Source organism: Lissotriton helveticus, chromosome 10 (genome assembly GCF_964261635.1).
Source record: "Lissotriton helveticus chromosome 10, aLisHel1.1, whole genome shotgun sequence".
NCBI lineage: Eukaryota > Metazoa > Chordata > Amphibia > Caudata > Salamandridae > Lissotriton > Lissotriton helveticus.
Genome location: NC_136071.1, coordinates 823,212,927 through 823,238,795, shown reverse-complemented (window position 1 = coordinate 823,238,795; position 25,869 = coordinate 823,212,927). Strand labels below are relative to the sequence as shown.

Sequence of the window (25,869 nt, the reverse complement as noted above, 5' to 3'; positions counted from 1 at the left end):
GCTGTGGAAAGCGGGTTTGATTGGGTCCCCAGAGTGTTTGCGATGTGGAGCTGAAATGGGTACTCTGCTGCATACTGTGTGGTCTTGTACTGGCCTGACCCGGTTCTGGCGGGGAGTGTGGAGCTGTCTGTCGGAGGTGTTGGGATGGGATCTTCCCCGTACTCATCGACTGGGCCTTTTACATGTGCTGGAGGGCGTGGGGGGGAATACCTACAAGCGTCACCTTTTATTGCTGGGTATTGTCGTGGCCAAACAGGATTTGGCACAAGCATGGAAGAGTGATTGAGCCCCCCGCTGAACATATGGAAGGCAGGGATGGATTATTGTATGGAGCTGGAGCGCCCAGTGTTTGAGGCTAGAGGATGCCCCCGAAAACATTACAAAATATGTAAGAGGTGGGCGGAATATAGGGGTTTAACTCTAGTCCCTCCAGTGGAACCTGACGATGGCGTGGATTTGGAAGATGGGATCCAGGCCTGAGGAGGCGCATGTTTCCTGGCTCGAAACAAACAGTTACTAGAGGCTGTCCGAATGAGGTCGCACACTGCTCGTCCCATCAGCGTGTGACCCCTGAGCATAATGGTCGATGTAGTCGGTATCAGCGGGTGCGCTTCTACGCGAGTGTTGAGTCTTGAGGGTGTTCACTGGTGTGCTTGCCATCCCTGGACACGTGTTTCGCATTCATAAACGCTCATCAGCAGGGATTAGGCGTGTGCACGGGGTTGCTGCGTGGGCTGCCGAAAATATTCTTAGGTCCAGATACCTCTTAAGGCGCGCAGGTGCGTTATCTCGAGGTCGTCACCTCCACCGGCTCAAGGGAGCCTGTATAAATAGTATGTCCGAATGAGGTTGCACACTGCTCGTCCCATCAGCGTGTGACCCCGGAGCATAATGGTCGATGTAGTTGGTATCAGCGGGTGCGCTTCTACGCGAGTGTTGAGTCTTGAGGGTGTTCACTGGTGTGCTTGCCATCCCTGGACACGTGTTTCGCATTCATTAACGCTCATCAGCAGGGATTAGGCGTGTGCACGGGGTTGCTGCGTGGGCTGCCGAAAATATTCTTAGGTCCAGATACCTCTTAAGGCGCGCAGGTGCGTTATCTCGAGGTCGTCACCTCCACCGGCTCAAGGGAGCCTGTATAAATAGTATGTCCGAATGAGGTCGCACACTGCTCGTCCCATCAGCGTGTGACCCCGGAGCATAATGGTCGATGTAGTCGGTATCAGCGGGTGCGCTTCTACGCGAGTGTTGAGTCTTGAGGGTGTTCACTGGTGTGCTTGCCATCCCTGGACACGTGTTTTGCATTCATAAATGCTCATCAGCAGGGATTAGGCGTGTGCACGGGGTTGCTGCGTGGGCTGCCGAAAATATTCTTAGGTCCAGATACACGCTGATGGGACGAGCAGTGTGCGACCTCATTCGGACATACTATTTATACAGGCTCCCTTGAGCCGGTGGAGGTGACGACCTCAAGACAACGCACCTGCGCGCCTTAACAGGTATCTTCTGATATGGACACTTAAAGGCTCTGCTCTCCCAGAAGCTGGGGAATGACTTTCAGTTCCTGGGTGACTCCACTCTTCAATGGTACCGTAGTACAAGGGTACACTAAAAAAAATAATTTCCGGATTGAATGATACACCCTTATCGATCACATTCATTTACAGTCCATAATCAGTTCAGCCAACTATAGCAGCCACACCTCGCAGACTCTGTGGATGAGACAGACTGGAAATAAATTCCTTGTACCTCCGACAGATACCATCGGGAGGACCAGTTGAATTTCAGTTATTTCAAAACTAAGTTCCACGTGATTGCCACTGGTCTCCCTTTAAGCTTTACAGTGTAAGATTGACACCCTGTTCTCAGTGTTGGCACTGTACCGATCTCAAAGGTGACTTGATAGACATTCTTTAGGCCTGTCCTGGGTTTCATTTGTAATGGGGAAGTGGTGTGGAAGATGCTCCTGAACTCCACCGAGCTAAACCTTCAATCCTACCTAGATCTAGCTTTGCTGCATACCGCACACGAGGTGGATGACCCCATGATCCATCAGAAATGGTGGCAGGACACTACATAGGCTATTGCCACGGTACACATATTGGAATAGAAGACGCCACCCACAGTGGAGGAATGGTTGACGGTGTTGGCTGACACAGCCTTCCACGAATGGGTGATATATAAACTCAATGATCAGCTGGATATTTTTGATACTATATGGGAATCCTTTTTGTCTTAAGCATCTCTCTCGGTATATGGCCCTCATCTGTTTCTCCCCATTCCTCCTCTGCTGCCCCCTGTCTCTCGACCTCTGTCCCTCCTTCCATTCTCCAACCCTCTCTCCCCTTTGAGCCCGGTTGATGCTCTTGGGCCTGTGTGTGAGGTGGGGTCCCTATGCTTGCCTCCTCCACTGGGGCGATGAAGCCAGATGCACCTCGATTGGCAATTGGACCCACTCTCCCTCTTTTCTTTAGCTGGCACATCCCTATGACTGTAGATTCTGCCTCTACTAGTCAGTTGGTGGCCAATACTATCCCCCCTAGTGATTGGTTTTGTGCAGTACTGCGAAGGACAGCCAGTATGGTGATAATTTGTTAGTTGTGATCCTCAAATGGACAACTGTTAAATGTTTCCCCTCGTAATGTTTAATACTGCTTTGCGCTAGTGTACCTGTACATACTCATTACTGAGGGATACAGTAAGATGGTTTCATTGTATTGTACTATTAATCTTTTATTAAAGCTTCTGAAACAAAAAAAAGAAGAAAAAACTTATATGATGTTTAGAAGATGGCACCAACCATTACGATGGAGCTATTTAAACTGTAAATGGTATGGTAGTATTTCTCTTAAATGGTTATTCATGTGTGACTTGTAATTTTCCCAATTGCTTGAATAGAAATACACATTTTTTATCTACTGTTAAACCTATTCTTAATTTACTTCATGCCAAATTCACTTAGGGCCATATGTATGAAAGTACCAGTTTGCGATTCTGAAATAGCGATTTTTAAGAAATCGCTATTTCAAAATCGCAAATTGGTATGTATGTACAAATTTGCTTTTTTTTGCGAATTCTTAGTATTCCTTAATTGCGATTAGCAAATTGCGAATCGCAATTAAGGAGTACTTTCCCATTCATTTCTATGGGCCAGGAGGCCCATAGGAATGAATGGGAAGGTATTCTCAATTTTGCGATTCGCAATTTGAAAATCGCAAATTGAGAATAATTTCAAGGGTGCAGGGGTGTCCAAAGGACACCCTGTTGCACCCCTGAAATATGCATGGGTGCACATGTGGCACATATACATGCCCTAAGGGCATGTATGTGCGTCACATGGCACTTTGAAAAATGCTGAAATGTGCATTTTTCAAAGAAATCGCAACTTACCACCAACTAGAGGTTGGCGGTAATTTGCGATTCCTTAAGGGCATTTTGCAAAGTAAGGAATCGCAAATTTTGCGATTCTTATTTTGCACCAGATTTTACCTAATGCATATCATTTTGCGAATTTCGGCCTTTGCAAATGCGAATTTGTTTCATACATATGGCCCTTAAATTCCAGAAAGTCGCAATTCATGCTGGCTGTGTTTTATTGTTTTATACATTTCTGAAATGTGTCAAATCCATTCATGTAAATGGCTAAAATCAAACCAGTACAAAACAATTATCCTTCAATTAATAAAAAAATTATAAATACAATATTGACACATTGTATACAACATTGATAATACTATTGCCTTGATCACAATTTGGATGCAAATTTCATGTTGAAGCAAATTGAAGTTAAGCTGATAAAAGTCTCCATTTTATTAGCAGGGCCACCTGACTGGTGACACCAGTGAAGCATGGGTCTTGGGAAATTAAGGGGCAGCCCAACACTTTTTATATATTTTGTCCAATAATTTTCCAAAGAAACACTAAAAATTTAAACGTTCACTCAATGAATTAAAATCCATGCATAATTTGATGTTTGAAAATCTAAGAAAACAATTTATGAAAACATTTATAAGAAGTTACAATTGAAGAAAATGGCTAAAAAACTAAATATCCGGTAACAAATATTTACTGTAGGGGGATTCAGCAAAAAACATAAAGTACTACCTTATAAGCTTGAATGTATATCTTGAGAATATGGCTTTTTTGTTTTTTTAACAGATTTTATTAAAAGATTGGCCATTGGCTCAGCACAATTACATTAGTATTTGCAGGCGTCTTGAGGCATCTCTTACATTTCAACAGTATTCAATGTAAAATCTAATATAACTTTCCCCAACTGCCTCTGTCCTCCCCACTTCTCCCTCCATTAGCCTCTCCCACTATGCTAGAATAGGTCTCACATAATTTGGGTTGTCTAGTCATGCCCTGGTGTGGCACTCTAACCCCATCAGGGTGGTGGGATAGCTCAAAGTGGCCTAGAATATTGGATGCGTGCGATGCAGGGTTCTTTGCACTCATCCTTCGCATACCATCTCCGCGTGGTGAGGCATCTGGGGCAGGCGATCTCCCCGATGGTGACTCACGTGACTGCAGTTCTATCTGTTTTAGGAAACCCACCAATGTCTCCCATGCTCGTGCCACCTCCGTCGGGCGCAGCCCTCTCCGGTCTCGCTAAGTAGCACTTCCCCATCATAACCAGCTCACCTCTCGAGCTCCTTTCGCCATGCATTAATTCCGGGTCCCCCCAGGCCTTCCAATTCCTCGTCATTTCTCTCTTTGCCAAGACGCATGCTAGGTCCTGGAATCTGCTTGGGACTTTTGTTTTCGAGGTATGCAGTGGGTAAGTCTGCTTCTCTAATTGTAATTATTTTATAAAATCAAACAAAGTCTTTCAAAGAGTCAGTGGATAAGTGAACGGGGACCCTCTCTGGAGATAGTATCTGCCACCACCGTGGTGACCTCTTCCAAGTATGTTACCAATCTAGGGCAGTCCCATATCATGTATTTAAGCTCTGGCCCTACCTCCCTGCACCTCGGGCAGGCCACATCTACCGTATGAAAGCATTTGTTGAGGTGCCCTGGGGTAGGTTATGCTCTATGTAGGATGTGGTAATTAATTCATTTAAAACTGGCATTTCTGGACACTTTTGTCACCCTTTCCTAGATATTCGTCCAGTCTTTTTCTGGTATGGGTACTCCCAGATCTTCCTCCCACCGTGCCTTTAGGGCATCTAGGGGGTCCAAGCATGCCTCCCTGTATCGCCTATAGCGGCCTGTGACCAATTTAATTATGCCTGTGACAGTGCAGTATATTGACAGGTTTTGTGGGGTGATAGCTCTGCCATGTCGGTTTACCTGTGATTGAGGAGTGCTATTGTGGCATCTCTATGTAGTATGAAGTTGCCCTGGGGGAGGTCGAACTTCGAACTGAAATCTTCAAATGGCAGGGGCATGTCAGTATGAAACAAGTCCCCCACTTTCGTTACTCCCTTAAACAACCATTCAGCTATTCCCTCATAACTCCCACCATTGGGTAGTACTCTGAGCATTGTTACGAGCAAGACTGGAGAACATGGGGTTTGCGTTTGTGTCTTTTGTAAGCAATGGACCCAGCAGAGACGCATGGCTTTAAATTCCTGGGTGTCCTCATCAGAGGGTTGTCCCGATCTCATTATAACCCCCGTTAACCTAATAAGCTCTGAAATGAATGGTCCCACAGAGCAGCCCGGAGACTGTAGCTTGCAAACAACTCCATGTACCATTGGAGTTGAGCAGCCAGGTAATAGGATTCAAACACTGGTACAGCCAGTCCACCATGTCTCGATGGATGCTGTTGTTTAAAAAGTGCAGCCCTCCTCCGGCCCGATCCCCACAGGAATGTCATCATCAGGGAGTCTAATTCTCGGAACACTGCCCTTGAAGCCCATGCCGGGAGTACTGTGAAGAAATACAACAGGCAGGGGAGGGCTATCATCTTAAGTAATGCCACCCTTCCTGCAACCAACAATATGAGCATCTGGCAAAATGATGTGCTCGATTGAAAATCCAGTCCTACGTTCCTGTCCATCAGATCCTGCCTTTTGTGGTTAATTCTTACCCCCAGATAGGTTAGACAGCAAAGTTCCCACTGCAGTTCCCCTAGTCCGTATGGCGGGTGGTTTTTAACCCTCATGGGAACAGTGAGAATTTCTGCCATTTAACCAGTAGGTCCGACATGGAAATAAATTTCCTCTATGTCGGTAGTCATGCCCCTGAGGAATATTATACGGTCATTAGCATATAAGGCTATACGGTGACAATGGTTGCCAATCTGTATCTGGACACCCCGATATCTGCTCCCTTCTCTTGCAAGACTGCCAACGTCTAGATAGCCAGGGCAACAGTGGGCACCCCCACAAAATCCCTTGTTCTAGGCTGTAGCTCTCTGATATTGTTTTCCCCATGTGGACTCTGGCCATGGGATCTGTAAACAGCAGGCAGGTCCATGTTGAGAAGCTTTAGCCAAGCCACATTCGATCCATTTCTGCATACAGAAAGCTCCATTCAAGGCTGTTGAAGGCTTTTTCTATGTCAACAGCAAATGTCGCTGCCTCATTGCGGCTTTTGGTGTCACCCTCCAGCACCGCCAAAAGGCACTAGACATTGAGCGCTGTGCTCCAGCCGTGTATAAACCCCACCTGGTGAGAGTGCACTAACTTGGGTTTAAGGGGAAGAAGCCTGGAGGCCAAGGTCCTGCTGAGTATTTTGTAGTCAGTATTCAGCAGCCTGTAGGCCTTGCAGTTGTGGGCCAGCGTCCCCGGTTTCAGTAAGAGAACCACTAGTGCTTCTTTAGTGGAGTTGGGCATGCAGCCCATGTCCCTAGCCATCCTGTACATGGTCATTCATTCTGGGGACAACACGCTGAAGTTTGTCAGGTAGAACTCCACTGGAAGTTCATCGGTCCCAGGTGTCTTCCCACTCGCCAACCCTCTTATTGCTGCTCTAATATCCTGGATAGTGATGTCATTTCATAGTTCCTCAGCCTCTTCTTGCATGAGAGTGGTGAGGGGCCGTGGAGCAAGGTAGGTGTGCAATGTTCCCTCATCATGTTTTGGGACCCTCGTGTAGAGCCTGGTGTAATTTTGCAAATAGTGGTTGTTGATATCCCCTGCCTGCATAGCCAGAAACCTCCCTATGTTGTGAGCTCCACTATAACCAAGCCCCTCATAGCCGGATTAGCAAGCCAGGCCAGTTGGGATCCAGTCCTGTGCATTCTGTGTAAGCTACCAACGTATATTGTTTGTAATCAAAGCAAAAGAGCCTCTCCACCTCACCTGCCACCTTCTCTTTAGCCTCTATTAAGGTTTGCTGTTGTTTTGGATATATGGCTTGCACTGATCCTCCTCTCTTAGCTCTCAATCTGCTTCCATGACCTCCCTCAATAATGTGCCCCTGATGCCCATATACTCAACAATTAATTTCCCCCTAATTACTGCCTTGAAGGCATCCCTCTCTACTAGGGAGAAGGAGGCTGTACCATCATAATCTTCAAAATACCGTCTAATGCGGTCCACAATCACCTCCCGGTACAGCGGGTCCTGCAAGGATTCTGGTTTCAGTCGCCATGTTGGAATGCATGGATTGGGGGTGGTCCCATCTCAACTGTAACAGTACCGGATTGTCATCAGATACTGATTGGGCCAGATATTCCACTTTGTTGACTAGGCAATGTATATCTGGGATGCAATGGAATGTGTCTTTGAGCACCCATTGAGTCTGCCAACCTGCTAATATCCTGGCTGCTCTAGGCACCAGTGAGTCCCTCAGCAGGGAAGTGTGTGGTCAATCTGGGGGTCTGCTATGCAATTAAAGTCCCCTCCATGACAGCTGAATGAACCATGTAGGGGGCCAATGGGCCCGACAGTCCGGCCAGGAAAGTTCCTTAGTCCACATTTGAAGCATAAATAAAAGCTAGTGCTATGTCCTGACCCTCAAGGCGGCCCATTACCACTACATATCTCCCCTCAGGGACTATCAGGTCCCCAGTGTGATAGAATGGAACCTCAGCTCATATTCAAATCAAAGTGCCCCTGGTGTAGACAGAGTATGTGGTGTAGTAGTCCTGATCCCTCCATCTTCTATGCAGCGTAGCCCCCTTCTTAGCTGTAAGGTGTGTCTCTTGTTGTGGTGCTACATGAATCTTTCTACTGTGTATATAGGAAAACACATTGTACTGTTTCGTCATTCCCCTAAAGTAGTTTGTAGGTCATGAGTGTGGCCATTGTCACAAATTAGAATCCCTGCAGCCCCCCTCCTGTAGCTCAGTCCAGCTGCGATACAACATCAACACAGTTCAGTACAGGGATATTAAAGTGACTGGCTCACGACTCTTGTTTTCCTCTTTAAACAGCAAGCAGCACACATTCCAACTCCCACTCCCTAGGACAAGAAGGCAATGACCCCCCCCATCCATACGTTCAAACAATCTACAACTGCTTGCGGGAGTCCCACTTGCAACACTTGCTTAGGAGTTGTGATGGTATTGTGCTCCCAGCTCGGTTCCCCCCCACCCATCATCTGATGCAAGGGAGGTTTTTGTGGCTCCTGGAAAAACCTCATTACTGCTCTCTCCCCCACATCTCCCAGCCAAATCACACTTTCACAGCCCCAGTGCTATACCAACATGAGAATTGGATCAAATGATTTCATCGGATGTCCCAGGGGTCACCAGTGACAATTCAGTGCTCGACTCCTCAGAGGAGCTGGATTGATTGTCCAAGTTCAAGGCCTGCTCACTCTTTTCCTTCACTGGTGACTGGGGCTAGCTCCATTACTGCTCATTGAGGCTACTACTGTCATCACTTTCTGGTGCTCCTGTTGCACCTCCACTCTGGAGGGAGCAGACCCTGCTGTGGCCGCTCGGCCGTCGGCATGACCTGGCCCTGCTAGGGCAGCCTCCCTGGCATCTCTGACTCCACCCGGACTGCAGGTGCAGCTTGAACCAACTCAGGGGTCTGAAAGAGCTGTGTCCTCTCTGCCGTCACCACTCTCAGCTGGGCTGAGAACAGCATTGCATATGGTATGCCCAGCAGTCTATGTTTTTTCTTAGCCTCTTGAAATGTAGAGCACTGCCTCTGCACTTCCTGCAAACAATCTGGAAAGATCCTGACCATGCTGTTGTCAGTTTTAAGATCCCCTTTATTTCTTGCCTGTCTCAGTATGTGGTCCCGTTCCCTATAACAGAACAGCTTGGCCACCACAGGGCATGAGGGAGCTCCCGAGAACAGAAGCTGTACCAGAAACCTGTGTGCTTTCTTGCGGGTAAAGGACAAGGAGAGGCCCTACACTGTTACTTCCTCTCAGAGCATCATTCTAGATAGTCCACCATGTTATTCCCTTCTATGCACTCCGGTAGCCCCACCACACATATGTTGTTTTGGCGTGATCTATTTTCCGCGTCTTCTGCTCTCCTGTCCAATGTCTGAACTTTCGCCTTCATGGTGGATAGTGGCGCAGCCATTGCGGGAGATACTTCTTTTAGGTCCTTCTCTGTATGGTGACTCATTTTGCCGGGCGGCAATGATTATCTAGCAGGATTCCCATATCTGTCACCAAAAAGGTGCCAATTATTGCCTCAAGGTCCTCTTGGGATGCAGTGATTGCTTGTAGGATATCTTGGAGCGTAGGACCCCTGAGTGACAACGATCCCGAGGCCTGGCCTCCGCCAACTCATTGGGCCTCCCTAGCCCACTCTGCGGGTGTGCCTCCTGCCTTATGATTTTTCTAGGTAATCTTCCCCATGATCCTGGGGGAACCGTGATCACTTCTCTGGGTAGTTCGATTGCGCTCCCCGATGCATCTGTCAACTTGGTGAAAGCTCTGAGCCCTTCTTGGCAAAAGGCCGGGGAAGGAGGAGGGCCAGCGACCGTTCCCCAAAGGTGCTCTGCGCTCTAATTATGAGTGCTGGGGATGTAGTGTAGGCCCGGGCTTGTGGGACCAATTGAACTGTCCCATACTCTGATGACCACTTTCCAAATGTTAAGATCAGCAACCCTCGAGACCTCTCTGAGCTGGTTTTTCTGTTTATCACAGCAGGAGCCCTCCACTTCCAGGCTTGTACTGCTGCTCCATCTCTCTCTCTCTGTTCTCTTGCTTTTGAGATCCTACAGCCGGGCCAACTCCTGCCTCAATTCTCCCCATAATCGCAATGCCCCCAGTAGCTTGGTGTAAGAATGCCAGGGCTCGTGATATGCCACAGTCTCCTGTCCGGTGCAACTCACCTTCAGTGCGATGAACCCAGCTGCCACCTGGGCCCTCAGACTATGCTAGGTCCCCGCGAGTACCCGCCTCCCATGACGGCTGGTCCCACACCGCAGCGCTCGAGTCCTCCAAACCATTCCCCATGCAAGCCGAGGATATGGGAGTTTCTATGGAATCAGGTAACCCCCTCCTCCCTCCTCGACCACCGATCAAGGTCCGATACTCCCCCAATGTTCATTTGGGCAGGGGGCCGCTGTCATCATCACCACCACTCCATGTCACATCTCACCAGCCTCATATTGCCCGTGCCCGACCTTGTCTCGCTTTGGCAGCTTCACACCACTTTAGGCCCAGCACAGGACAATAATGAGCCACTTCAACCAACACAATCAGCCTTCTCTCTGCCCGATGGTGAGCTGCGCTTCAGCAGCGGTGATGGCTCATGTCTCGCTTTTCAAGAGGCCGAGGATAACGCCGCAGTTTACTGGGCCCTCATTAGCCTACCTCCACCATCTGAAGCCGCCTCCTCATGGGGCTATCTCTGAACCCTTGCACCATCCAAACTTCCCCAAATAATGGACATCTGTATTCATGCAGATGTTAGGGGTCTCAGGGGAGTGACAAACCGTTCCTTAGGAGCCCTGGAGCCAGCCAGCAAGTTCAACATGGTACTGGATGGAGGTTTGTCGGCGAGAGCTCTGTGCAGGTCTTCGTGCTCCATTGGTGTCAGGCCACTCCCTAGCTTGAGAATATAGCTTTGATAAGTTTTTCCTGATAGCTCGGTAGTCCATATCAGAAGAACAGCACATGATTTAAGTCTTGTGTATCAGCAGAACAAAATGGACAATTGGGGTGAATGATAAACCTATTTACTGCAAGCAGAACTTGTTTCCAAAGCTGGTATTTCCCTGACCATAGTTTATCTATAGAAATCATAGAGCATACTTCAATTGCATATAAGGCTATTTCTGAAACTTTTGAAATATATACTTTTAGTAGTGATTGAACATCTTTTTTGCCATGATCTCTAAAACATTGCAGTAATTCATAACCAGTGGATTATGCTTTACAATATTGAAAAATATCCTGGTCCAGGAGAGATTGTTGAATAAATTCTCTCCTAGATACATATCATATTTTACTATGTCTTAATTGTTTCCTTTGTAATACCAAGTCTGTAGGTCTTTGACCCCCAGACACCCATTACCATGATTGTAGTTTTCCTTTAATTAACAGAAAGATTGTCTTTTTCAGAAAATGAGGCCAGAATATCAATTTGCTCCTGGAAGCCTACTGGGGTGAGATCCATTAAGAATGTATCATCCACATACATTAAAGTGGAATCACCTTGCTCCATAGCTTTGGAAGAAAGGGATTTGTTTGTCTTGTTTGATTAGGAAAGCAGGAGATTGCATCCATTTAGCCGAATGTAAATTCATCAGTGGATATAAAAGGGTGGATATAAAAGGTCAAACGGAATGCCCAATTTAATTAATTTGCACCATAATGTGGCCGAGTCCACACAGTCATACCCATTGCTAAAATCTGCAGAAGCCAGGTAAAGTTTCACTTTGCTTTAACAAACATATTGAGTACACTATCGTGTCCTTAGTACTTCATATTCCTTCCAAAAACCAAAGACAAGGAAGAAGTCTGATAGAATAAAATAAAACAGGCCACCAAAGTATGTCTTTTAGTCTCAGAGTCTGTCAGCAGGACAGAAATGGATAATTGGGCAAACAATGCCAGACACAACAGGGTGTTGTTGCATGAGTTCATAGTTTAAACTGATGTGACACGGTGCATGAATACCAATAGAGCAATTAGCTTTGTGTTGCATACATGCATTCTGGTCATGACCAGCCAAACACCAAGGAAATTAAAATGTAACTGCCTCCTAAGGCAAGAAAATGTTAAGAGTGCTAAGAGTGGACCTAACAGGAATCCAGGATGTTGTAAACAGCTTCTAATTTCTAATACTAGGATGACTCGTTTGAAAGTTCATTGCCATTATCCAAAGGTGCACCAGGAGTGTTGCTGGAGTCATGTAGACTCCATTACAATCAATTTTATTTGATTGTGTTGAGTGGCTCCAGGAGTAAACTGCCCTAGAGAAAAAGAGAAAACAAATACGACACCTTACATTTTATTGATTAAAAAAAACACCCTAGTGTGGTAAAACAACAATCAGATCTGTGTTCCATCTGTGCATTCTGATCATGTCCCTCCAAAGACAGTCTTTGAGGGTCTTGGAAAATTGTTGTTTAGATCTGAAGTCTTTCTCTGGAACAACTCAAACACGGACATCCGTCTCTGTACCTGTGCAAACTCCACCTCTCTCATAGGAAGGCGTTTTGAACATGTTGCCATGAAACTGCCCGTGGGCTGGTTTGGGGTTGTCTTTTTGCTTCGTATATGTGGCTGTAAGGCACGCTGAAAACTGGACCTGGATGCTGATTGAATTAGCAGAATTAGGACTCTTTTTTAGAGTTTGGCAGATGAGTTCCTCCACCACAAATGTAATAGATATCCTGTCTGCCATATTACAAGAGCATTATATCATGTGCACTTTTAATAAGGGTGATGGAATATCTACCAGATTTATGATGGAGTAAACAGTCCACCAAATTCTAAATCAGGTCCTATGTGTTAATGGTAGACTTTCACTTCGACCTGTCATGGATGCTTTTTGCTTTTGGTGAAATACTGATGGTCTGGCTCAAGAAAGATTGTGAGATTCTCTGTGGGTAGTAGCGGTTATGCACTTTGAATAGACTGGCAGGATGGTGTTTCCAGTTGGGCCACCTTTGAATGACATTCAATCAATCAGAATTTATAAAGGATGGCTAATCACCCGATAAAGTATCCAGGCGCTTGCTGACCCTGGAGGCTTATTTGAACACCGAAGGAAAGAGAGATTCCCTTGACCCAACACACAAGTGATAATTTGGAAACAATGATTGACAGTGCACTAAATTATTAGATACCACGTGATATATTACAATGATACTTTATTATTAAAAAAAGTTTTGAACAAAGTTCGTTATGCACCAGGTACATTTTTTTTTCATTTTCATAAGACTGCACAAATAGCACAATTGTACGAGTCCTTACTAAATCTATTAAAAACATATAGTTCACACATAAAAATGATTGCTAACACATAACAATTATGACCTGCATAATTGAGACAGAAACAAATGTAAGACGCACTGCTTGTCAAATACCAGTGTACATCAAATTAAAAATATGGAACGCTTCGGCAGCACATATACTAAAATTGGAACGATACAGAAAAGATTAGCATGGCCCCTGCGCAAGGATGACACGCAAATTCGTGAAGCGTTCCATATTTTTAATTTGATGTACACTGGTATTTGACAAGCAGTGTGTCTTACATTTGTTTCTGTCTCAATTATGTGCGTCATAATTGTTGTGTTGGCAATAATTTTTATGTGTGAACTATATGTTTTTAATAGATTTAGTAGGGACTGGTACAATTGTGCTATTTGTGCAGTCTTATGAAATAAAAAAAAAAAAAATCTGGTGCATAACGAACTTTGTTCAAAACTTTAAGTATCATTGTAATATATCACGTGGTACCTAATATTTTAGTGCTCTGTCAATCATTGTTTCCAAATTATCACTTGTGTGTTGGGTCAAGGGAATCTCTTTTTCCTTCGGTACTTGTACCTCAATTCCCTTGATAATGTTAAGGGGTCCCTCTCATATTTTTTTACGGCTTATTTGAACAGCCAGGTCTTGAGGGCCATTCAGAATTCTGAAAGTGAGGTGATGGTCCGGAGGAGCATTGGGAGGCTTTTCCAGGTCTTAGCTGCGATGTGGGAGAAGGAGCATCCTCCACTTCTGCTTCAGTAGATGCGTGGAGTATGGGCAAGTGAAAGGGAGACAAAGCATAGTCTTCTCGATTAATGTCTGGACTGCCCTAAACTGATGTTAGTAGGACCAGAAAAGTAATGTCTAGGAGGATACTGTCATTGGTGACATATGCCTTACATAAAGCTTTATTAATAGTTGTGACTCTTACTGGGTTGTCAAATGGCTTGCCCACTGGGTCGCAGAGATCCTTCCTTGGTGCAGTGGATCTGTGAGCTGCTAGTGCTGAACACATTGAGCCTGTGCATGGCATTGGTGATTCTTGGTGTGGACGCCAAGGTTTGCAAGGCAGACAGTGATTGATGCAATGAGAAGTTAGTGGTAGAGACTCTGTTGCTTTTGTGAGTGGCTCTATTCCTCGTTGTCCTACTAACCCTTCTGTAAATCATTGTCATTATGTTGGCGGCAGAGCCAGCCTTTGCTAAAATAGGTCCTTGGTTGTGGGCGAAGATAAATTTGGTGCCCTTGCTGATAGTAGTGAATTAAATGAGAAAGTATGGCGTCCCTTTTGAGTTCACTGGTCAGTACCTGGATGAGCAGGGACTGGCCTCAGAACACAAACATCCCCAGCCCTCCTAGCCCATGGGTCACCTAAATCGTTGATAACTGAGCTGCCTCACGCAGATAATTTTTTTACGTTGGCCAATAGGTGTCAGAGGGCCAAGGTGGGCAAGGAAGGTGGCTAAAAGGGTGTTAAAAGCATTGACATACATGTGATAATGAAGGACTAAACCCACTTTAAAATGGTAGAAAACAGGCAGGGAAAAGGCTGGAGCAAGATCAGAAGGGCACTGCTGTTGCATAACATTAATGCACAGAGCTCTGTGCGCCCCTCAGAATATTGGCACCCAAGGCCTGAGCCCAGTTCACCCTTGTAAAAGGTCAGCCCTGCTCGTGGCTTGACCCTTGTAGATGGATGTTTGCAGGAAATTTCGATGGATTAAACCCAGATCTGTGACTGGGGGTGAATGTTTTGACAATGTGCAACATTCCGTCCATCACCTTGTGTGTTTTGCAGGACATGACAGACAGGGCTTAGATTGACTTAGGGCATGAGCACCCAGCTCCTATTTATTAGCACGGTACTCAGACTAGTCATGCCTGTGTGGGATGGATGTGGGAAGCACAGGGGCAGCTCAGGGCTGTAAAGTAACGTGTCCTCGGGATCCTGTACAGTCCTGAGGCACACCTTACACACCTCTAGATTCTCACACACAATTGTTGCCTGGCAGACCCTGGTGAAATGTCTGCGGGCAAAATAGAACAAAAACGATTTTGTGCACTTCAGAACAAGGAAAAACATCTCAATTTGCGCATTTAACCCATGTTCCAAGTTTCGAATTCAGACTCTGCTGAATACTCAACACCTGATACATATGTGCGCACCTTGTAGCCCATTGTGCTGTGTTAATATTCACCTGAGATGCTGCTCAGATTGTGATAAGGGCATGACTGTGTCTTTATATTTTTGAAAGCGATGATGATGTTAACCAGAATTCATTCAGTAGAAATAAACGGAATATTTCAGGGTTATAATCGGTGGATCACTGCACTAGAAGTAAAGTTGAGCTTTTGATTAGCATCTCAAGCATTGCATTGAATCATGAGCTTGCCAAGAGTCCAAATTAATATTTCTCCTTCTGAATTATTAATATCCGATTGACCTTTCTGGGCCCACATTAATCAGGCACGAAAAAGCTAATTCTGCTAGTGGCAACAATGATGCATTGCTGATGCATTTTTGTGCATAAAGGGTCTTTAATTTCCCATCACACATTAGTTATGATACTGTGGGCCCACTACCTGAACTCTATTTTGCAAAAATGTTATATAGTATGTATATTTTCAGCTCATTAAGGCGTGTTATAAAAAATAATGATGATTTGCTAGGCGATGCGTTCAAATTCACCATGCTTAATCGATAAACACATTTATTTTAGTAGCCCGGTATATTCTTTCGCTCTCCCTGCACCAGTCTTTCAGGTGCAGCGCTTTCTGGTAAAGTGAGATAGAACAGCATCTGCCCCATGAGGTCAAGGGCTTTAGAGAGCGTTTTCCTACAGTGATTGGGGAAATATCTCCTTCGGGCTTCCCAGAATACATTCAGTGAACCGACTAACATACTTATCTCACTGTGGTATTTTTGATGATTCAAGATAATAACTTACCCGAGAGAAAAAGAGGAAATAAAATTCATACACTCTACATTTTATTGTTTTTTTTTAAAAAGGGGGACACATATGTGCTAAAACAACAATCAATTTATCATCTTTCTTTCAGCAACTTGCAATAAAAGGAGAGAATAGTAAAATATCAACAATCATCTCTGTGTTCCATCTGTGCCATCCAATAATGTCCTTCCAAACATCAAGGAAGTTAATTTATAACTGATCCTTAAGGCAAGAAACGGTAAAAGAGAACCTAATTGGAATAGGTTAGTTAGCCCAAAATGTGTCCACAATTCTCATAATGATGTGGGGACAATTTATCCAAAATCCGTTCTCCTTTGATATATATAAAGTCACTCAAGTGCAATTCTATTGAACTAAGAGTTCGCGCCCGTCAACCATTTTTTCACAAAGCTCATGGACAAAGGCCCGTTCAGATGAAACAAAAATGCAAAACATCGACAAAATATTTCACTCATGTGACAGTCTGGAATAGTCGTACTCTTCCTTCCATCTCATACCTAATTACGGAGCACCTCTCGCCAGTTTCTAATGGCTCAACTGTTCACCCAGACTCATGCAGCACACATTCCAAAATACTCAAACCAAGAATAGACAGGCACTTTTGGAAACAACAGCAATTCGGGGAGCTAGATGATTGCAATGTTGTCTTTAGGATTTTGGGGCCTCAGGCTAGACACATTTTGAGGCCCCCTGTTCATAACAACTTTGAATTTTATTGCTCACTTTTGTGCTAGTTGTAACCCATATGCTGCCAATAAAAACACTCATAAAAGGGTTTCACACAAGGGTGGGCGTGGCTTGGAAGCCACTGATGTCGGACGTGTGAGCCTGTTGCTCCGCACCAGCCCTAATCTTATCCTGCAAACTAGGAAGCCTAACTGCCTGATATGCAGCGGAGTGGATGACGCCACCCAGGGAACAGCACTGGAGATAGGATTCCGCTGCCTCAGGGCCCCAAAAACATGCATCAGACCATAGCCGAAAAGACAAGCTCTGAGAAATGCTGGGCTCCAAGATGGCGGCTCCGGCCTGCTGAGTAGAGGAAGGAGAAAGAGAAGACCCAATACCACTTCCAGCGTTGATTTCCGACAGGGGAGCCGAGCACAAGATGTTTCCTGGTGAGACCATGGAAGGAATGGACCGCTGGAAGTGGAGCCTACGCTCGAAGCTCGGGAGCATGGCTGAGACTGCAGGAGGAGGCTCAGAGCCTGCCCATGGTGCTTCAACACTCAGCCGGATGTCCGACAGGTGAGCACACTGTTCTCCCGAGCGCCTGTTCTTGGACTGGCCAGGTTGGGAATGGGCTATGGCTAGGAGGTCCTGGCTAATGACAACCGCAGACCATGAACCCAGGCCAGCCCAGCACATACGTGAGGCGGAGGCTGCTGACAGCAAGAACGCTCTTGCAGACAGGGCTGTAAGAACTGGCCACTACTGGGGAACATACCAAAGATACACCATGAAGAGTGGTGTAGGCCAGAACCAGGGTATAACTTACTGATGAAGGAACTGCCACGGAGGTACTGGCGCCCCCGTCCCTGTTGAATGCAGCAGACCACTGGTGGTGCCAAGAAAAAGTTGAGCCACAGGTGCACTATATAGTGGCATAGACAGAGGTGAGACGCTGATGTCGTGGGCCACGTTATGAAGTGGGGCTATGCATTGCCCCTGCTGGAGACCCGACACTTGTAACAGGTGCTTTGTTCTCACGTCCTTCCCCATGAATTTGGCACCTGGTTCTGAGATATTTTAGCTGCACCTAATGATTAATCATTAATGTAAGAGGTTTCAAGTACTACTTTAAGTTGGCCATTTGGTTACTTAGCCAAGTATCTGTCAGCTTCTGTCAAGCAAAAGAATGCAGACTAGTATCTTTTTTATGAGAGCCGCGTTTTCCATGCTGGTCAAAATATGGTTCCATAGCAGCGACCTCAGTGGATTAATGACATGTACCTGCTGCAGAAATGTGTATGTGTGTTAATGCGCCTGCTGCAGAGATAGGCATGCAAACTGAAGGTCGCAGATTCAAACCCACTACGAAAGCTCAGGGGGTTAATGTGATTCATGCAGAGCTCCAGATGTAACCCGCAGGTTACTAATTCTTGCCCCAGTAATATAGTTGAATAGGTTAACGCAGGACATCTCCCTACAGATAATAGTTTCCTGTTCCAGATTAGAATATACATCGGAGGTCAAATGCACCTCTTTCACTAATCTGCATTAACCAATGTCTCATTGGTTCCAATGAAAGTAGGATAGATCAGGGGCTTAATGCACTTGTTGCGAAGCACTGGAGGTCACAGTTTACAAGTGACTGCCCCCACTTCCTGCCTCCTCTATGCCTATCCGTGTACAGGCTGATCATCTTTTCGTTAATCTGTTTGCTGACAGAGAAAGCAGGTTAACTGCCAACTCTGAGAAAGCATATCTTACCTTCTGCTTCGCATGCACTCGCAGACTGCTTGTCCCTAGAGCTGGCCTGCCAGCAGCTGTCTATTGTCTGACTCAGCACTTGGTAACCAGAAAAGGGAATAGGTACCCGTAAGAGCGTTTTGACTTGTATTCATAGTACTTTTTTCCTGTGGGCTTGTTTCTTGAATTCCAAATATATATCTTTGAATATAATAATCCACGGCACTTGCAAGTAGGCCTTTGCTGAAATAGGCCGCAGAGTTATTGAACATAAAACAGCACATTTACTGAATTGTTAACTTTAAAGTTAATAGTGACTGTTTTTCAGCTGCACGCATTTTTAAAAAGAAGAGAAGGACAGTGCTCTCCGCGGCGCATTTTTGGCCTTGCTATTATCAGTATCAGTATGCTGAAAAGCTATTGTAGTAGAATCCTTCAAATTAGGCAGCGTTTCACTCCATTTGGTCATGATACCCGAGTGGGGGAGCCCTTCGGTTGGTGTATTAAGAATTCCCCAGGTGCATTGACCAGAATACTAATACCGGAACGATCTGACTTCGTATTCTTGAACTCTTGGACTGTTGCTTCTGGATGCTATATGACCATCCAGATTTCTCTTGATTATGGTTCCTGACTTCGAACGTTTTCTGTCTGGACAAGCCCCTATTTGATATATGACGCTACTATCTCGTTTTGCTTAGCCTTGAAAAAGTCTTAGTACTTATCTACAGTACTGACGAAACACGTGTCTGCTGTTTTTTGTCAAGTCTACTCCCATGGATTTTCTGAATAAAGAACATGATAATTTGAACTTTTTCGCTTGTTTGTGATGTTCAACTGCTGCTGTTATTGGAGAATCTTCATATATTGTGAAATAACTAGGAGACCTATTAGTCTGCTCGTGTATATATGCGTGTTAGGATTGTGCTCGATTTGACCCTTTTGTTTCAATTGGATAAGAAATAGATACCGGAGCTTAGAAAGAAGCAATAATAATTGCATACTGGGCGCGAGCTACTCCCGGGTTGTTGGCAAGCTACCTCGTGATCGACCGGTTGGAGACCCCTGATCTTTCCTGAATTGCAGGTTTTTCGTTTTTCTTTCTCTTTGGTTGTCAGTAGGTATCTTTTGCTCCTTTACTTGATCTACTTTTACTATGCATTTTTTTGCTCTTGTGTACTTCTAGTTGTATGTGCATTTCTCTTAGTTTTTTCCTGTGTGGTCGCATTTTGAGATGAGTCTGCACCATTTATCCTTTGTGTGGTGTGGTCCATCTAGATCACTCTCTTGTTTACGTGTTCTTTTTGGAGATTTCCTTACTTCTGTGGGGCATAGATCTCCCTTACTTTATGGTTGGGTGTATGCCACCCGTTGCGCGCTTTCTGATTGGGTGTCAGTTACCTGTTGCTTGCTTTTTGTTGGGGTGTCAGCCATCCGTTGCTTGCTTTCTTGGTTGGGTGTGAGTCACCTGTTGCTTGCTTATGATTGCTTTCTGTTTGGGTGCCTGTTTGGGTGCTTAATTTCTGGCTGGGTGTATTGGCTCTCAGTTTGGGTGTATTCTCATACTGGTTGGGTGTAATTCACCCCTTGCTTGCTTTCCGTTTGGGGGCTAGCCACCCATAGCTTACTTTTGTTTGGTTGTAAGTCTTTGTCCTTTCTTCTTCCTTTTGCTGTGTTTCATGTTTCCCATTTTCTTCGCCAGGCTTGCCAGTCGGTGTGGTTGTTGTGGTAATTCGGAGAACTCATTCCTTGTTTCTTTTCGTGGTATACTTCTTTCTTATTTATGTATGTCTCTTTCTCCTTTTGCTTTTGTGTTTTTAGACAGTTTCCTTCTTTTTAAAATTTTCTGGTTTCAATTCTGCTCTGATAAGGAAGGAGATGTGTCTTATCTTTCATGTATTCCATTCTCTCCTTGCATGTTTCAAAATTTTTGTGTATTGTCGCAATTTAAGTGCCTTGTGTAGTTCACAAAATGCTGTTTGCTTTTTTGCATTTGCGATATCTTCTTATGCAAGTTCTTTTTTATATCTGTATTTTTCTACTTATATTCTAGTCTTTTGCACTTATCATGTAATACTGTTTTATACTTGTATTTTGTTAGATTTTCTCTTGTAAGTTTCTTTTGTATCATTGTGTTCTTTCTTATATTTGCTATGTTTCTGTGCTTTATATAGAGGGGGAAGGTGTGTTACATCTAAGGTTTTATATTATGCATCTTCCCTGCTGCTCTGCCTCTGCTCCTCAGCCAGTGTGGATATGTTGTGCAGAATGTTGGTGTGGATGGTGATGTCATTGGAATGTGTGTATTGCTGTGAGGTGAGTGTCAGTTGGATTCTGGGTTGAGCAGCAGAGAGGCTGCTCCTGGTGGGGCCTTATTTGCATCTTTACTTGAAAACCTATTTAACATCTAAGGACAACAAATGTAGTCATCTGTAACCTAACCACGTCTACTGGAACTCTTTCCTACGATACAACACACCTCCTCCAAGCAGGATGGCTCAGTGACCAACATTTCAAGGCAGGAGGCTTCAAAGGCCTCTGCTGCCCTTGTTATGTGATTATGGCTTCCCCAGACAGGGACAAGGCCAACCCCCCTGCCCAGGGCTTATTTGGCACCAGAACAGGCTGGGAATTAGATATCCAGGGAGGCGTGGTGCACTACCGGGCCAATCACACCATTATGAAGAGCTGCCTGATGAGCACCCCCTCAGGAAAATTCTGCCACCTTGGAGATGGCAGAATTAGGATCGCAGGGATAGGGTTTTGCCCACTTCCCACTGGAAGTGGCATATAGGGGGTGTAGGGACTGCAGGGGTAAATAGCCATTGGCTACCACCATTCACTCCCCTTAACGCCCCCAAATTTAGTATTTAGGGGAGCCCTGGCACCAGGAAAGCAAATTCTTATTGCCTAAGAAGAAAAAGGACACCAAAGAGCTGCACAAAGCAAGAATTGAGGAGCACCAACTGATCTGACGGCAACCGTTACGGCCTGCCTACTTCCCTCGACAACTGCACCAAAGACGACTTGTCCAGCAGCCTCCATAAGCCTGGGAGGACTGCCAGCACTTCAAGAAGCAACCAAGATCTGCTGTGGAATAGTGGAGCATGTCCACACCATGAAGGCCTGGGCTTCTCTAAATGGAGCCCAGGGCCCTTCATATCATGTGGCATTGCAAGCACACTTGTGTTCTGTGTATATTCACAGCACATTTGCTCTCCAATACTGTTACCTCCATACATTGTGCCACACACACGCACACACATACACGCACGCATGCATTCAGCATACACATGCAGTCTGTGTGCAACGCCCAGTACTGTTGCTTCCCTATTGTATCAAGGTGTGCTATTTACAAATACACTCTGCCAGCACACTCACTCACCATGGACACACTGTGCACCACTTAATCCTTCATGTAATGTAGTTCACACAAGCACATATAAACCCAGCACATGCTTTCATTGCGTACACTCTGCAGAGCACTGCATCTTTCATGTCATGTTGTAGTGTAGTTCCTATCATCCCAATAGGCTCTGCGCATTGGAATAATACCTACAGCAGTAAAGGCCTAGACCAGACGTTAACTAGGTCTACTACTGTCGATACTAGACTTAAAGTTTTGGGTTTGCCAGCTTAGCTCAGAGTTCACTAGAAACTTTCTCGAATGTTCAGGAAGGACTTAACTTCCCTGATTAGACAAGAAGGGATTTAGTTTCTGACAACCATAGAACATGACAACTTTGCTCTCCCCTAATCAAGAGTAAATCTCGAGAGTCGTGTGAACAAAAGGCAAATTATTTTACTCAGTCAGTACGTGCATTCTTAGTCTCATCAGATTGTAGAGAAAAGGAAGAGACGGGCGTGTTCAATAAAAAGGTGTTATTTATTGATCAGTCTCTTTTCTCATACAAGAGAAATGGATCGATATTATTGCAATACTTATAGCTAAGTAAAGTGCATACATTAAAAGCAATAGTATAAAATAATACTGTAAAAACATTGATATGGTTTCTAAGCCATAAGATGTTTTAAAATGAATAAAATATATTACATACACATATACATTTGACTAAATGTACTCAACTGGTGTTTCTAAATACGCCTACCCCGTGTACCTGACCTAAGCCTAATACGTGGGCGGGAATAGAAAGTTACAGTTTAAGTTAAGTTTGTTTTTGCCAAGTGAATAACTAAAGAATTCTCTGTGAGGGGTTATTCAGTTCTGTACCTGGAAGTTTAGGATGAATGAGGAATGGTATCTCTTTCTCTGGTCTCGATATTCCAGGCTGCCTGCGAGGGCTACCCAGAAACGCCGGGGCTGGATTTCTCGGCAGGAGAAAGCAGCGTGTCTCTCAGCGCGTCAGGAAGGCGGGGCTGCTGCCAGCGGGGTCTGCTCTGCTCTTGGCTTCGGCAAGTATGGCTGCTCCGTCTCGTCACCACGCGTGTGTTTGCATAGGGCAAGATCGGTAATATTTATACCTTTAAGGTGCCGAGATTGACGTAAGGATGGACATAGATACGTCAATAAGGATGTCATACGACTTGCTCGTTAGCACATTCTTTAACTGAAGTTCTCGGTGACATCAAAACAATGGCCGCAGGGTTTTGCCCAGGTTGTCATAGGTTTGATTTGTTATGAGAACTCCGTATGCCTTATCAGGGGCTGGAGGAATATCGCTTGTCTAATTAGATCGCAAGCGTTATGACCTAATCAGATAACACGTTCCTGTGCTGTAGTGTGACTGCGTCAGATAACGGTATCTGCCTCATGGGGATTTTCTGCCTCATGGGCTGACTGCTAGTTAACTTGTTGGTTTGTTCAACTAGAATAGGGTCAGGAATAGTGGGATCGATTCAGAACCTATAGGAATACATCACACCCACTCCACGCTAACTATGTACATATTTACTAATCTATGCATAGTATAACATAGTACAACATACTATAGAGTATAGTGTATACCTTACCACCCCAAAATCCATAAATGCATTTTGAAATTTTTCAATATACGGAAAAAATTGCAGACATATGTATTGTATGCACTCAAGCTGTAGAATAATGCCAAAGTAATCGCATTTGTATACATTATTGCTTATTTGGTATATGAGAATTACACATGAAATGGCTTCTTAATACAGAAAAAAGGTTCGAGACCATTCCATCACAGAATAAAATATTTATGAACGTATCAGCGGGCAGCTAATGTCTATAAGCTATCTAAAATTTAGAAACCTTAGTTCTCTAAGAATAGTTCTTACTTTAAGCAGAAGATAGTGTCCCGAAAAATATGCAAAAATATTTGGGGCTGCTGAAAAATTGCTGTCCGTGAACTGGAGGGAAAATCTGTTCATGTGACTTTATTTTTAAAGTTGAAGGCCGAATTCAGGGAACGCCGTGTGCGAGCTTGCTCAAAAGTCTCTATTTCTGTTCTGGAGAGAACATCATATCATTCAGGCTTTCGAAAAAACTGTCAACAGCTTCCTGGGAAAGTTCCACTAACTCGGAAATAGGTGTAATCATGCATTCTTGCGCATGATTGTCTCCATTGACATTCTGATTTGCATTACTGACAGAAGGTCGTACCTGTTCGATGCTGCTTTCATTTTGAACTTCACTACCCATCAATCGTAGTGGTGAAGCTTCCACGAATGCCGTCATCAGGATTGGTAGCCTTTGAGGGCAGCACAAAGCATGAACCTTGATCGGGCTCAACAATGTTTCTGCATCCATTGGCGCATCCGATTGTAGCGTCAGACAGGTGTCTAACACGCATTCTTCTCCGCATAGCAGACACCTCAATACAGGTAAAACACATCTTTGCCACATTGGTCGAAATGATAGAAACCAAGTCATGTTCAGGTCTCTAAGCCGGGAGAGTCCCAGGATTTTTGATATCCGGTCCCGGTATCCAATGGCTAGGATTGTTTCTTCCCTTGTCGCAAAAGTTTTGTCTGTGACATGGGTTGCCATAACGAAAAATAAGGACTAAGAATAGGATTCCTGCAATTAGTCCCAGGATCAGGGGAAGTCCGCCAAAAATCGAATGGACGAAATCTGGAAAAATACCCAGTATGGCTTTGAATGGTGTTAATGCCATCGAAAATACTGTCTTAAATACCTTTGAGACCCCATTGGTATCAGAAATATTTAAGATTTCCTTCAGGATTTCCGCGAAATGTACGGGGGAATTAGTTGATAATAATGTATGTATCTCTGCAGTCGTCCTTGCGACTTGTAGATCATACGTTTCTTTTGATGACGAGAGCCTGGTAGGCGTCTGAAGAAGCACTGTTTTCATTCTGCTTAAAGTATCTATTCGAATAGAAGTAATTTTCAAATTGGGCCATGGCCTTGCCTCCCTGTCTGGAAAGGAGCTGGGGAACAACGAGCGTCCACAGCACTTGACCTTCGCAGTCGTAGTTACTATATAAGGAGTCCCGGGCATAAGACTACAACATCTGCGGTCTACAATAAGAATGTAACTCCCATTATAGAGTCTTTGAAAGAATGGTTCTATTTCTGTTGCAGGTGCGCCTTGCTGGTGACATGAAAGGTTGTATGAATTCCCTTCACAGGCTCCATGCAAACTAATTCCGTTACACAGAAGTGTGCCACTTAGTGACATCGCACAATTGTTGCCACTAAGAAACACTTTCTGTCCTTTATTACTGACACATGCATGTGAATAGGGCAGATTCCAAGTTGTTTTAAGGTACCCCTTTCCCAATTTCTCGTACATGCCAGCCTGTATATATTTTTGGCAGTATTGAAACCTGAAGGTTGAGATTGGAATATTTATTATCCCATGTATTATCCATTCACTGACAGGTCGTTCTGACATTGTCACTGGTAATCTCTCAAGTTTCTCAATGCTCAGGATTGTATAATCAGCACCCTTTTGTGCCATACTGATTTGTCTATCAGTAAGGTTAAAGATTTGGAATAGTGACGTTGTGTTGATTAAACGCCAAGGCACATAGCCTGAACGCAGATTTTGTAACGTCCAGCCAAGCTGTACAATAGAACGCAATTGTGACTGACCGTGTTGTAATAACAGTAAGTCTTGCGATAATATGTCGATTGCTGAAGACACAATGCTGTCCAAAGAAATAATTCTGGAGGACAGAGTCATTAACCCATTGTCCACTACAGAAAGTGATTTTTCCAAATTAATACGGTCAATTT

The 25,869-nt window shown here is 44.7% G+C and overlaps 1 protein-coding gene and 1 non-coding gene across 2 annotated transcripts in view; both read left to right on the top strand.

Annotated features, from left to right (window-relative positions):
* MYO3A (myosin IIIA) overlaps positions 1-25,869 on the top strand; it is an 869,350-nt gene that overhangs the window by 814,860 nt on the left and 28,621 nt on the right. The gene's annotated exons all lie outside the window — the stretch shown is intronic.
* Positions 13,434-13,536, top strand: LOC144786308 (U6 spliceosomal RNA). Its single transcript, XR_013602118.1, has one exon. It is a non-coding gene; the product is annotated as a U6 spliceosomal RNA (small nuclear RNA).